The sequence below is a fragment of the Mus musculus genome, chromosome 15, assembly GCF_000001635.26.
Source record: "Mus musculus strain C57BL/6J chromosome 15, GRCm38.p6 C57BL/6J".
In the NCBI taxonomy this organism is placed as follows: Eukaryota; Metazoa; Chordata; class Mammalia; order Rodentia; family Muridae; genus Mus; species Mus musculus.
The window spans coordinates 82,635,940-82,647,021 of record NC_000081.6 but is presented as its reverse complement, the minus strand read 5'-3'; the positions used below and the strand labels follow the sequence as shown (position 1 = coordinate 82,647,021).

Here is an 11,082-nt window from a genome sequence, read left to right as displayed (position 1 = left end):
ATAAGGGAGTTTTGACCTTAGGGCAAGATCCCACCCAGCTAAATTTAGACCTAGTCATGGAAGTACAAGCCTTGAATCCCAGGAGGCAAAGACAATAAGATCTTTGAGTTCAATACCAGCCTAGAACAGAGCAAGTTCTGGACAAAGAAAACCTTAAATCCAGGCTTGGTAGATCAAACCTTTCGTCCTACTGTTTAGGACGAAAGGTTTGTTCAAAGTCAGTCTACAGAGCAACTTCCAGGTTAGCCAAGTTTACACAGGGAAAGAGTTGGAAGAGAAATAGTCAAGGTTGTACCCCCTGAAACAGTTGTATTGGTAACGTGTAAGAGTCACACAGGTGGTAGCAGTTTGAAGGCAGGAAGGGGTCATGAAGAGCAGCTGAGGCTTCTCACTGTGAGAAGCCACAGAAGGCCATTTGTGAAGGTGCAGCCTCAGTTGCAATTGACAGTCCAGAGGTGAAAGGGTCATGTGGAGTTGAGGTGTGGCACCATAAAGAGAGTTTATGGGAGTTATTAATAAAGCCTACTTGCAGCAGAATACCCCCAGCATTTTGAAGATGCCAGTACCATGTGATGATCACCAAGAACAGCAGCAGCAGTGGAGTGGATCAACCTGAGCTTAGAGGGCTACAGAGGGCAGAGCTGGAGAAGTGACACCAGCCCTTTGGAGGAGCCCAGAAGATCATGGGTGCATCTCAGTCAAAGAAACAAGAAGCTATATATCATTGAAGATCCCAAGATGTTTGAGATGCCAAAGCCATGGGCTATCTGCTGAGAAAGGCTGTTAACAGGAAATGGAACCAGTTTAGGAGAAAGAAATTTGTTGCAGACAACAAAGATGAAAAAGAAGTTGAAGATCTGAAGACTGCTTTGACATCACACATGGAGATGCAGAGTTGGGAGTTTACCCAGCTGGTTTCCTGTATTGCTTTGGGGATTGCAGTTAAGTGACTAGAGGAACCTCAGAAGAGACCTTGAACTTTGGAATTTTAACTTTTTTGAGACTGCTATAGACTATGGGACCTTTGAAGTTGGACTAAATATAATTTGCATTATGCTATGTTTAGGTATGGTCCCCATAGACTCATGTTTGAACAAGCTTATGTGGGCCAGGGAATAAAATGCTATGGTTTGTGTATGATTGGCCCAGGGAGTGGCAGTACAGAAGGTGTTGGAGAAGGTGTGTCACCGTGGTTTTGGGAATTAACACCCTCATCATAGCTGATTGAAAGCCAGCATTCTGCTAACAGCCTTCAGATAAAGATGTACAACTCTCATATCTGCCTGCACCATGCCTGCCCAGACACTGCCATGCTCCTGTCTTGATGATACTGGACTAAACCTCTGAACCTGTAAGCCAACCCCAATTAAATGTGGTTCTTTATAAGAGATGCCTTGATCATGATGTCTGTTCACAGCAGTAAAACCCTAACTAAGACATATGTCTACTCTCTTCAGCACCATAGGAAAAGCCACAGTATGTTCTGTACTTCAGTTCTATCAACCATCTTGGATCTTGGTACCATGGAAAAGGGGAACCACTCCTGTCCCTTTTTCTGTTTGTCTGTCTGTCATTTATGACATTTATGAACCATGTAACTGTTGGCATGGATGTCCAATGACCCTTCTGGGAGGAGAGTCCATTGCCTTCACTATGTATTCTCAAAGGGGAATTCCTGATTGATAGCATCCTTAGTAGTTTTGTTGAGTAATTTCTGTACAGTTGTCCTCAGTGATGATTGATATTCTCTGAAGACCACACAAGGCTCTGCAAGCTCTGCCCCCCGGAAGCCCGTGTTTCCAGGGCTGTTTTGATAGAACCACAAAGTGTGGCTTTGGCCTCATTGTCCTAATAATAAGTGACAGTGGGCATTGTTTATGTGATGGTTGGCTGCTTGTCTGCTCACTTTACACAGATGTATTTGCAAGTCTTTGGCTCATACTTCCTACAGATATCTGATACAGGATTTTATTTCTGACTTTTTTTTTTTTTTTTGAGACAGGGTTTCTCTGTATAGCCCTGGCTGTCCTGGAACTCACTTTGTAGACCAGGCTGGCCTCAAACTTAGAAATCCACTTGCCTCTGCCTCCCGGGTGCTGGGATTAAAGGCATGTGTCACCACGCCCGGCTGACTCTTACTATCTTGTCAGACCTCTGGGTTGCCATTACTCTCTTCCTCCCATTGTTTGTATCTCTTCCTCCCTTTTAACAGTGACCTTGTTAAAGAACATTTGGATTTATTTATTATTTAGATGCGGGTGTGTGTACCACATGTTTATTTGGGGGGGGGGGTAATAGGGAGCTGGTTCATCCATAAAGAGTTAAAACACTCCTTCTACTCTGTGGCTCCAAAAGCTTGAACTCAGATTGTTGGACTGCATGGCAGATGTTTACCCACCAAACCATCAGCCAGGCATGGATGTATTTAACTATTACAAAACACAATTTGGCTTTAATTCTCTGATGCTTGTGCTATGTTCTTTGTGACGGGAAGTTAATTTGGATCTGAGAACAGTTTTACAAGCCCCAGCTACTTCTTCAGCTTGGAGGTGGAAATGGAGGTTCGTCAGTGTCATGATCTTGCTCAGCAGTCCCATTTGTATGCATTTTAGGAATACACAAAATACTCCTCTGGGAATTAGAGTTTGATTCTCAATACTTTACATTTAATTTCATACCAAGTGAATCATCTAAAGTGTTAATTCTGTGGTTTGGGATTTCATAGGTAATGGACCACAGTCCCACTATGACCTTGAACCATGAGGGATACAGTATCCATTCAGGGATGAAAGTGTCACCAACCTCAGCCATTCTTTGCCCAAACTAAGCTTTCCCAAGTCTTCCTTCAATAGTCGCAATCATCCTAATGAGTCACGCCTCACTTTTCAAATGAAAAGAAAAAAAACTAGAAATGACTCTGAGACTCACTGTTGATCATCATTTCAGTGAATCGAGACAAATCAAAGGCAAGAAAGGGAAAGAGTGCACAGGACAGAGTCCAAGAGAGATGTGCCCAGGTTCCATCTCTCCTCTTCCAGGGAGTCCAAAGGACAGCGATCAATTATCTGTACACATGACTGCAGAGAATAACAAATCTGGGAGTCCTGCTGCCCTGCTGCCCAGAACCCAGCATCCTATTTTGGACATGCCGCACCTGTGCTGCTGACATGAATATCCAGGCCTCAATACACCTAAACTCACATGATCCTGACAGACCATAGTTGTTCACCTGGCTGAGAGAACATGGACTGAGGATGAAGGGAAACAAACTGTGAAGCAGACAGATGGTTAGCAAAACATCCAGATCCTCTCCCAAGATCAGGAAACAGAGAGGAGACCCATGACAGAACACAGTGTGCAACTCTGTGTATCCCTCACCTGTCTGTGCACTTACCTCACAAGGACTCATTTACTGATGTAGGAAAATCCAGCCTGAGTCAGCCCATCCCCCACTGGGACCAGCACCCAGTCAGCACTGCTGTGTCTCTTTGATAATGTCATTTCTGACACATTCAGGTAGAGATGAGAGGCTGAAGGTGCCATCCCAGCACTGACATGCAGGTGTAAGCATCAGGCACCAGAACATACCCTGGAAGTGCCCTGGAGCAAACCAGGAGGAACCCAGCAACCTGAGTCTGGCAGTGACCTCAGCAAGTTGTCTCCCTAATCCCCTTTCTGACCATGATCCATGATGGTGTCCTGACTCCCATGCAGGTGTCCTTTCAGGCCCACGTGGGTCTTAAGAAAGACACTTTTCTCTGCCCTAAACTATGGTGCCAGTCTATGCAACTGTGTTGGGCAGGGCCAAGAATCATGGACAGGAAAAGGAAACGGGCTTAGAGGCTCCAGGCAAACAATAACCATGGACTCACCCCCAGGCTCCAGTGACACACAGGTGTTCAGTGCAGGTGTGGCATCCACATCAGAGCGGAGGAGGTCCATGTGTACTTATTGCTGTGGGGTTGCAAGGTTTGGGCTCAGCTCAGCTCCAGCCTCCCTTCTGGCACATTGAAGTTGCAACAGAGACAGCCTGCCTGGATTCCACAGGGACTTTTGAACCTGTGATCTTTAGAGGTCTGGATCCGGAGCAAGGACAGGGACTAAACCTCTGCTGACCCTAGTGAGTGGAGAGTTGCTATGTGTAGTATGTCCAGCAGTGTCCAGCATACACGTGTCATTAGTTTGAAGGCTCAGGAGTCATCTTCCTGTTTTCCCCAAGGATGCCCACCCTGACCCCAGGTCTCTGGCATGAAGAGCAAACTGACTTACCAATGTCCATTGGAAGACTGTTGCCAAGACAGAATGACCCACCAAGAAACAAGGGGTGAATAAGAGATAGACTCCAGAATGTGACAAGTTCCTGAACCTACTTAATGGTTCCCCCAAGATTCTCAGACCATATCTCCACATCCTCAGATTGGGTCTGAGAAATGCTGTGTAGTATGTCTTGATTCCTAATCAACTGAATGATTACATACCTGTACTAAATATTGCAAGTACTCCAGCTATGCTTCTCCACTCCCCTTCCCCAGTTCCCTTCCCTCGCCCATAGGAACTCCAGCCTCTTTCCCCCAACTGCAGGAGACAATCTCCCACTGCTCCCAGACCCACGGAAGCCATTGACTGAATGCCAATCACCCCTCATGTCCTCCCAACAAAGTGCTCCATGCAGCTCTTGGCAGTCTCATTCCTCTCTGAGACAATGTTCTCAACTCCTAAACCTTACCGTGTGTGGCATACAAGGTTTTTCTTTTGTATGCAATGATCAGATCATCTGTCTTGAAACAGGGATCCACTGGACAGCTTCTTACCAATCTCAGCCCAGTAGAACTATCGTGCCCAACTCTTGGGAGGGACTGAACATCTCTGGCCTCTCCCTACACTTAGCCAAATAAAACACAGGAATGGTATTGGAGGCAGAGAGCAAAGGGCAACCCTGGCACTCCTTTATAAGGTGACAGGACCCAAGCTTGGTCTTCCTAATCCTAGGTGTTGTATTGAGTGTTGTTCATTGGCCTAGGTGAAGCCTGGGAAGCAGTGGGGCAGCCATGGAGCTGCTGACTGGGACTGGCCTGTGGCCTGTGGCCATATTCACAGTCATCTTCATATTACTGGTGGACCTGATGCACCGGCGCCAGCGCTGGACTTCTCGCTACCCACCGGGCCCTGTGCCATGGCCTGTGCTGGGTAACCTGCTGCAGGTGGACCTGGATAACATGCCATACAGCTTGTACAAGGTCAGTGACTTAGTGGTGGACGGTAACTCAGGTTGTGGTGTCCTTAGCAGCACATAGTGGGGGTCGAGCCACGGGACCTGGACCTTGAAGCAAGAAAAGCTTACAAACTTTTGGTGGCATCCACTGGGACATTCTAGGGCAAAAGTTACGGGGATCAAAGTCCAGGAGGTAAAGCAGGATGTGACAACAGGATTCAGTCTGGTTGGACAGGGCAGCAGTTATAGAGGTCCCAAGTCCCTTATGATCCTGTCAAAGACAAGGTCTTGCCGTAGTGCAAGGTCTAGTCCAGCATATCAGTCAGGACATGAGTGGAGAGAGAGGCTGTGGCTGCCTGAATCTCTTGCTGCTGTGTGCTCTCTGACCCTTCTGCCCATCTCAAGGAACCAGTTTATTCATGTGTGTTGAGATTCTAAGGGACCCCACTACAGTTTTCTGTCACAGTGATAGGAATCATCAGGCTGGGGATGGAGCTCAGTGAGGAGCATTTTCCCAGGATACATGAGGACCAGGGTTCAATATCAAGCAAGATACACACACACACACACACACACACACACACACACACACACACACACACACACACAAATGTGAATACGCACACACATGTGCTCTGTCACTCAAACATATATGTTCACACACATGCATGTGGATGCACACCAACATGCTCACATACATGTGTCCACACTTGCATGTGTGTGCCCACAAACATGCTCACACACATATACACACTGGAACCTGCATATGCATACTCAACACCTTGCCCATGTTTGCAAGTGAGCCTGGTTGCACGCTCTCTGGAGACCTATGTTTTCTGTCCCTCTACTTCAGCTTCAAAACCGCTATGGTGATGTGTTCAGCCTTCAGATGGCCTGGAAGCCCGTGGTTGTGATCAGCGGACTGAAGGCCGTGCGGGAAGTGCTGGTGACCTGTGGAGAGGACACAGCTGACCGCCCTGAAATGCCCATCTTTCAACACCTAGGCTATGGGGAAAAAGCTAAAGGCAAAATGCAGTGTGGGGGCAGAGATGGCATCAGAGCCAATTTGGGGGACACTGAGAAGAAGAAGATTAGGGCATGATGCAGGTGGTATTGAAGTTAAGAAATTCAAAAACAAAGTCCCTGAAATCCATTGTGGAGCCTCCTAAGCATGCTGGAGGGTGGTAGAGATATGTGTTGGGGGATGGGTGAGGTTATGGGGGCCACTGATCCCAGAGGAGAAGAAAAATGAAATGGGGAGAGGACAACACAGACAGGTATCCTTGGTTACACACATATGCACTTTCAGGTGTGGTCTTTGCACCTTACGGGCCTGAATGGCGAGAACTGAGGAGATTCTCTGTGTCAACCCTGCGCAACTTGGGCCTGGGCAAGAAATCGCTGGAGCAGTGGGTGACAGAGGAAGCTGGCCACCTCTGTGATGCCTTCACCGCCCAGGCTGGTGGGTGATGTGTGTGGACTGCAAGTGGGGACAGGGAGACAGCAACAATATCCTGAATTTTACTTGCATCTCCACTCCTAGGGAGTCCCCTCGATCCTTACACACTCCTGAACAAAGCTGTGTGCAATGTGATTGCGTCTCTCATTTATGCCCGTCGCTTTGAGTATGGAGACCCTGACTTCATCAAGATGCTAAAAATATTGAAAGAAAACATGGGAGAGAATACTGGCTTGTTTCCAGAGGTAGGAGACTCAAGGGCAGCCTTCAGATCAACTTCCCTGCTTTCCATCTTCCAAGAGGAGGCTGTAGACAGGAGATTTGGAAAGGAGACCTCTAGAAGTGTCATCCACAGGAATAGGAGCCTGAAGCTTGACAAGCATGCAGCAATGTGAGGGGAGAAGAGGCCCAAGATTAGGCCCTCTAGAATGTGAGAAGCTGGGCCTCTGCTCACAGGGAAGCCACCAAAGCCTATGGGATTTCCACCAAGGTGCTGCTAGAGGCTGAAGGCATGGACTAAGAAGGAGTCAGGTGATGGGTGGGAACACATAGGGCCCGTGTCCATCATGGAAGAGGCTGGTAACTAAGACTGGCCGAGATCAACACTAAGCCTATGTACCCAGGAGCCAGAGAGATGGTTAGTGGGTAAGGAGCTTGCCAGGCAAGCAGGGTGCTTGAGTTTCAATCCTGGATGCCACGCAACTGACTCTCTATGGTTTTCCTGGACCTCAACATCTTTGTTGTGTCAATAGCACTGCTCACATCATTTGCACATGGAAACACATTGAAATAATGACTATTATTACTGAAGTTATTTCTTACTTATTATTGTTATTTTAACTAATTATTTACTCAACTCGTTAAATTAAAGGCAGCAGGAAAACTTACCATATTCTATGGTTGTTACAGGTTCTGAACACATTTCCAATTCTCCTGCACATCCCAGGGTTGGCTGACAAAGTCTTCCCTGGGCAAAAGACATTTCTCACCCTGGTAAATAAGCTGGTGACTGAGCACAAGAGGACCTGGGACCCTGACCAGCCACCTCGTGACCTGACTGATGCCTTTCTGGCTGAAATGGAGAAGGTGAGAGACTCTGCAATCTGGTGTCCATTGCGCTGTGAATAACCCAGTGACACTGAAATGTCACCACCTAAAGTCATCAGGAGAGTGTTATGGGGCCTTCCAGTCTCTCCACTGAGTCTACTGCTTTTCTGTGTCCTAGGCAAAGGGGAACCCTAAGAGTAGCTTCAATGAAGCAAATCTACGTCTGGTTGTCTTTGACCTGTTTGGTGCTGGGATTGTGACCAGTTCAATCACTCTGACCTGGGCCCTGCTGCTCATGATCTTGCATCCAGATGTGCAGCGTGAGACTGATGGGGCTGGGAAGAAAGGAGGAGGAGGGTAGAGGCACAGTTCTTAAGCTTACTTGGGACTCTTGTGGCTCCCAACACTGGTTTAACCCAGACTCCAGCAAGGGTGATGGTCACCTTTCTCCCATGGGCTCAGCCCTTAACAGAGCAGTAGTAGAGGGACAAAGGACACCCCTCTGGTGTTCCTTTTTCTAAGTGGTTGTTGCCTTTCCAGGCCGAGTGCAAGAGGAAATCGACGAGGTCATAGGGCAGGTGCGGTGTCCAGAGATGGCAGACCAGGCCCACATGCCCTACACCAATGCTGTCATTCATGAGGTGCAGCGCTTTGCAGACATTGTCCCAATGAACTTGCCACACAAGACTTCTCATGATATTGGAAGTACAGGGCTTCCTTATCCCTAAGGTAGGCCTGGGACCCTCCAATGTCTAGTCAGGGTTGCTAGCTCTCTAATGTCTGAGCTGTCCACTTAAGATAGGACTGGAATTTAGGCTACCCAGTTCTCCATGCCACAGAACCAGCTTCCCCAGGTAACTATGGGAAGAGAAACAGTAGCAGGAACTGTATACTGGAAAGTCAAGTGGTAACAGCCACTACCTACAAATACAGGTGACAATGTGTATATCTGTCACTTATCACATATTCATGTCATAGTATTAATGACAGCTAAGAAGTCTCTAGGGCTAAGGTTATATGAAAGGATCCAGTCTGTGAGGTAGAGACCATGCATGTGAGCTTGGTGATCAGAGACTAGACAACCCCACCCCAGTCCAACCTCACACCATGTGCCTTCTGCCAGGGGACGACCCTCATCCCCAACCTGTCCTCCGCGCTAAAGGATGAGACTGTCTGGGAGAAGCCCCTCCGCTTCCATCCTGAACACTTCCTGGATGCCCAGGGCCATTTTGTGAAGCCTGAGGCCTTCATGCCATTCTCAGCAGGTGCCTCTGGGGTGCCTGGCTCCCTGTCTCTCCCCGGGGTGCCTTGGAGGGTGGAGCACTGTGGGGCATCAGGCCTGGGGAAATAAAGGGGGTGGGAGAGAACCCGAACTGGACATGGGGGACTGCCTTGCACTCTCTATGCCGCCCGGGTGAGCGTCTGGCTGTGGGAAGCTATGAACCTCAGTTCAAGGGGGGGCAGAGAGGAAGCAGTCCAGGGTCTCTGGGCCTCATGGAGGCCAGAGACGACAGGTTCTCAGTCTCACACATCCCAGATGTCACTGTATGTCGTGTAAGAGCTGAGAACAGGCCCTCAGATGGACTCTGGCCGGGGGCCGGAGGGAGGGTAAGGGGAGAGCCCTGGCAGTTTACTGCAGGGATGAGAGAACCTGACTAGTTCAGGCTGCTAGCTCGGTGGGTGCCTTGGGTTGGCTGGCGGCCATGGCTGGAGTGCAGGAAGGCCTTCCAGTGGGAGGTTAGATGTGGCTCTTTAGAGGAACGCCTACTCTGTTTCCCCAACACAGTGAGTCTCAATGAGCAGAGATTGTCTATGGTTTTAGAGCTTTATTGTAGAAAAACAGGGAGAAAGAGAGAAGGTAGAAAGAAATAGGCCAGCCATAGCCAAGTGGAGAAAAACCGGAAGGGAGGGGCTGAAGGAGAGCTAGAGATAAGATTAAGAGACTGTGGGAGCTTAAGAGAACAAGGAGGGGCCAAGCAGCCCCTTTTATAGTGGGCTGGGCTATCTTGCAGTTGCAGGGCAGTTGTGGTAAGAAGCATACCTGGCTATAGCCAGATACTGTGGGGATGGAGTCTAGCCAGAATACAAGGAGTTTGGGGATGTGACTGGTAGTCACAGGATTATGGAGCTGGGGGCTCCGTGGTGTCAGGCACCTATGTCTGTTTGGGAGAATGGCTCACTGCTCTGTAGAGTTTCTACTGAGTCTCCAGAGTAAGTCTCACCTGACCAGAAAACAGGCTGCCTTTCACAGTCCCACAAAGCACCAATCAAGTCCCAGATTGACTGAGCCCTTTCTGACCCACAGGTCGTCGAGCATGCCTGGGGGAGCCCCTGGCCCGCATGGAGCTCTTCCTCTTCTTCACCTGCCTCCTGCAGCGCTTTAGCTTCTTAGTGCCTGCTGGACAGCCCCAGCCCAGTGACTATGGCATCTTTACATTTCTGGTTAGCCCCTCCCCCTATCAGCTCTGTGCATTCACACGTTAGCAGGCAACAAATCCTAGTCCAGAAACTAGCTTAGAGTCACACGCACAATAAACCAGTTTTGTGGCTGCCACTTCTTTTCTTATTCAAATCTCATTCCTGTCTGTGTTCAGTCCTCAGAGAACAGTCCTCGACCACACTCTTGCCTGAACCTTGCTTAATGGACATCTTGAGTGTTAAGAGAAAGGGGTAACTGTCACACCAGTCCCAATAGAATCTGTGTGACAAGTTCCACAGACTTAGGCAAAAACTGCAAAAGGAGGAGGCCTCCTGGAACTAGTTATAGAACTCTTGGCCAGAGCAAAATATTGAGCTGTAATTCTCATGGCGATTTATCTGTTTTATTTTCTTTTATTCCTTTTCTTATTTATGACATGTTCCTTGTAGCCTAGTCCAAGGTCTTAAGTGAGAATAATGTATAAGAAACCATCCCTTGAGATGGGGTCACTAACATGACCTTATCTCTGGGGAAAATAACACATTACTTTATAAATCATTTACAAAATTACATAATAGTGCTATGATAGATAAAAATTTTCCCAACAATAAAATTTCATATGGCTGCACGTGTCTCATCAGAGGTGGGCTTTGATATATGGTAAATAAAGCCTTAAATAAAAAGAATTAAAATAGTTTAAATTTACACGTTGAAGATTTATTTAAAAAATAGGCATTAGATATTAAACAATAATTAACTATAAAGATTTATTAACCGGCTCTAGGAAATCTGCCCCTAGCCTTGGATGGCTGCCCCACTGATTACATCCTTTCAGAGTTGTTATACTTAGATGATTTCTATTAATCATGATGTCACCTGTTCTGCTTGTGATTCACTGAGTACATCTTTTTTTTTTTTTTTTTTTTTTTTTTTTTTTTTTTGGTT

General features: G+C 47.5%; 1 pseudogene across 1 annotated transcript; it reads left to right on the top strand.

The window, feature by feature from the left end:
- Positions 1-4,976: 4,976 nt before the first annotated feature.
- Positions 4,977-10,272, top strand: Cyp2d13 (cytochrome P450, family 2, subfamily d, polypeptide 13; annotated as a pseudogene). The gene is made up of 9 exons (NR_003552.1): positions 4,977-5,237; positions 6,066-6,237; positions 6,522-6,674; positions 6,756-6,916; positions 7,581-7,757; positions 7,897-8,038; positions 8,259-8,447; positions 8,842-8,983; positions 10,024-10,272. The product of NR_003552.1 is annotated as a cytochrome P450, family 2, subfamily d, polypeptide 13 (transcript).
- Positions 10,273-11,082: the final 810 nt, after the last annotated feature.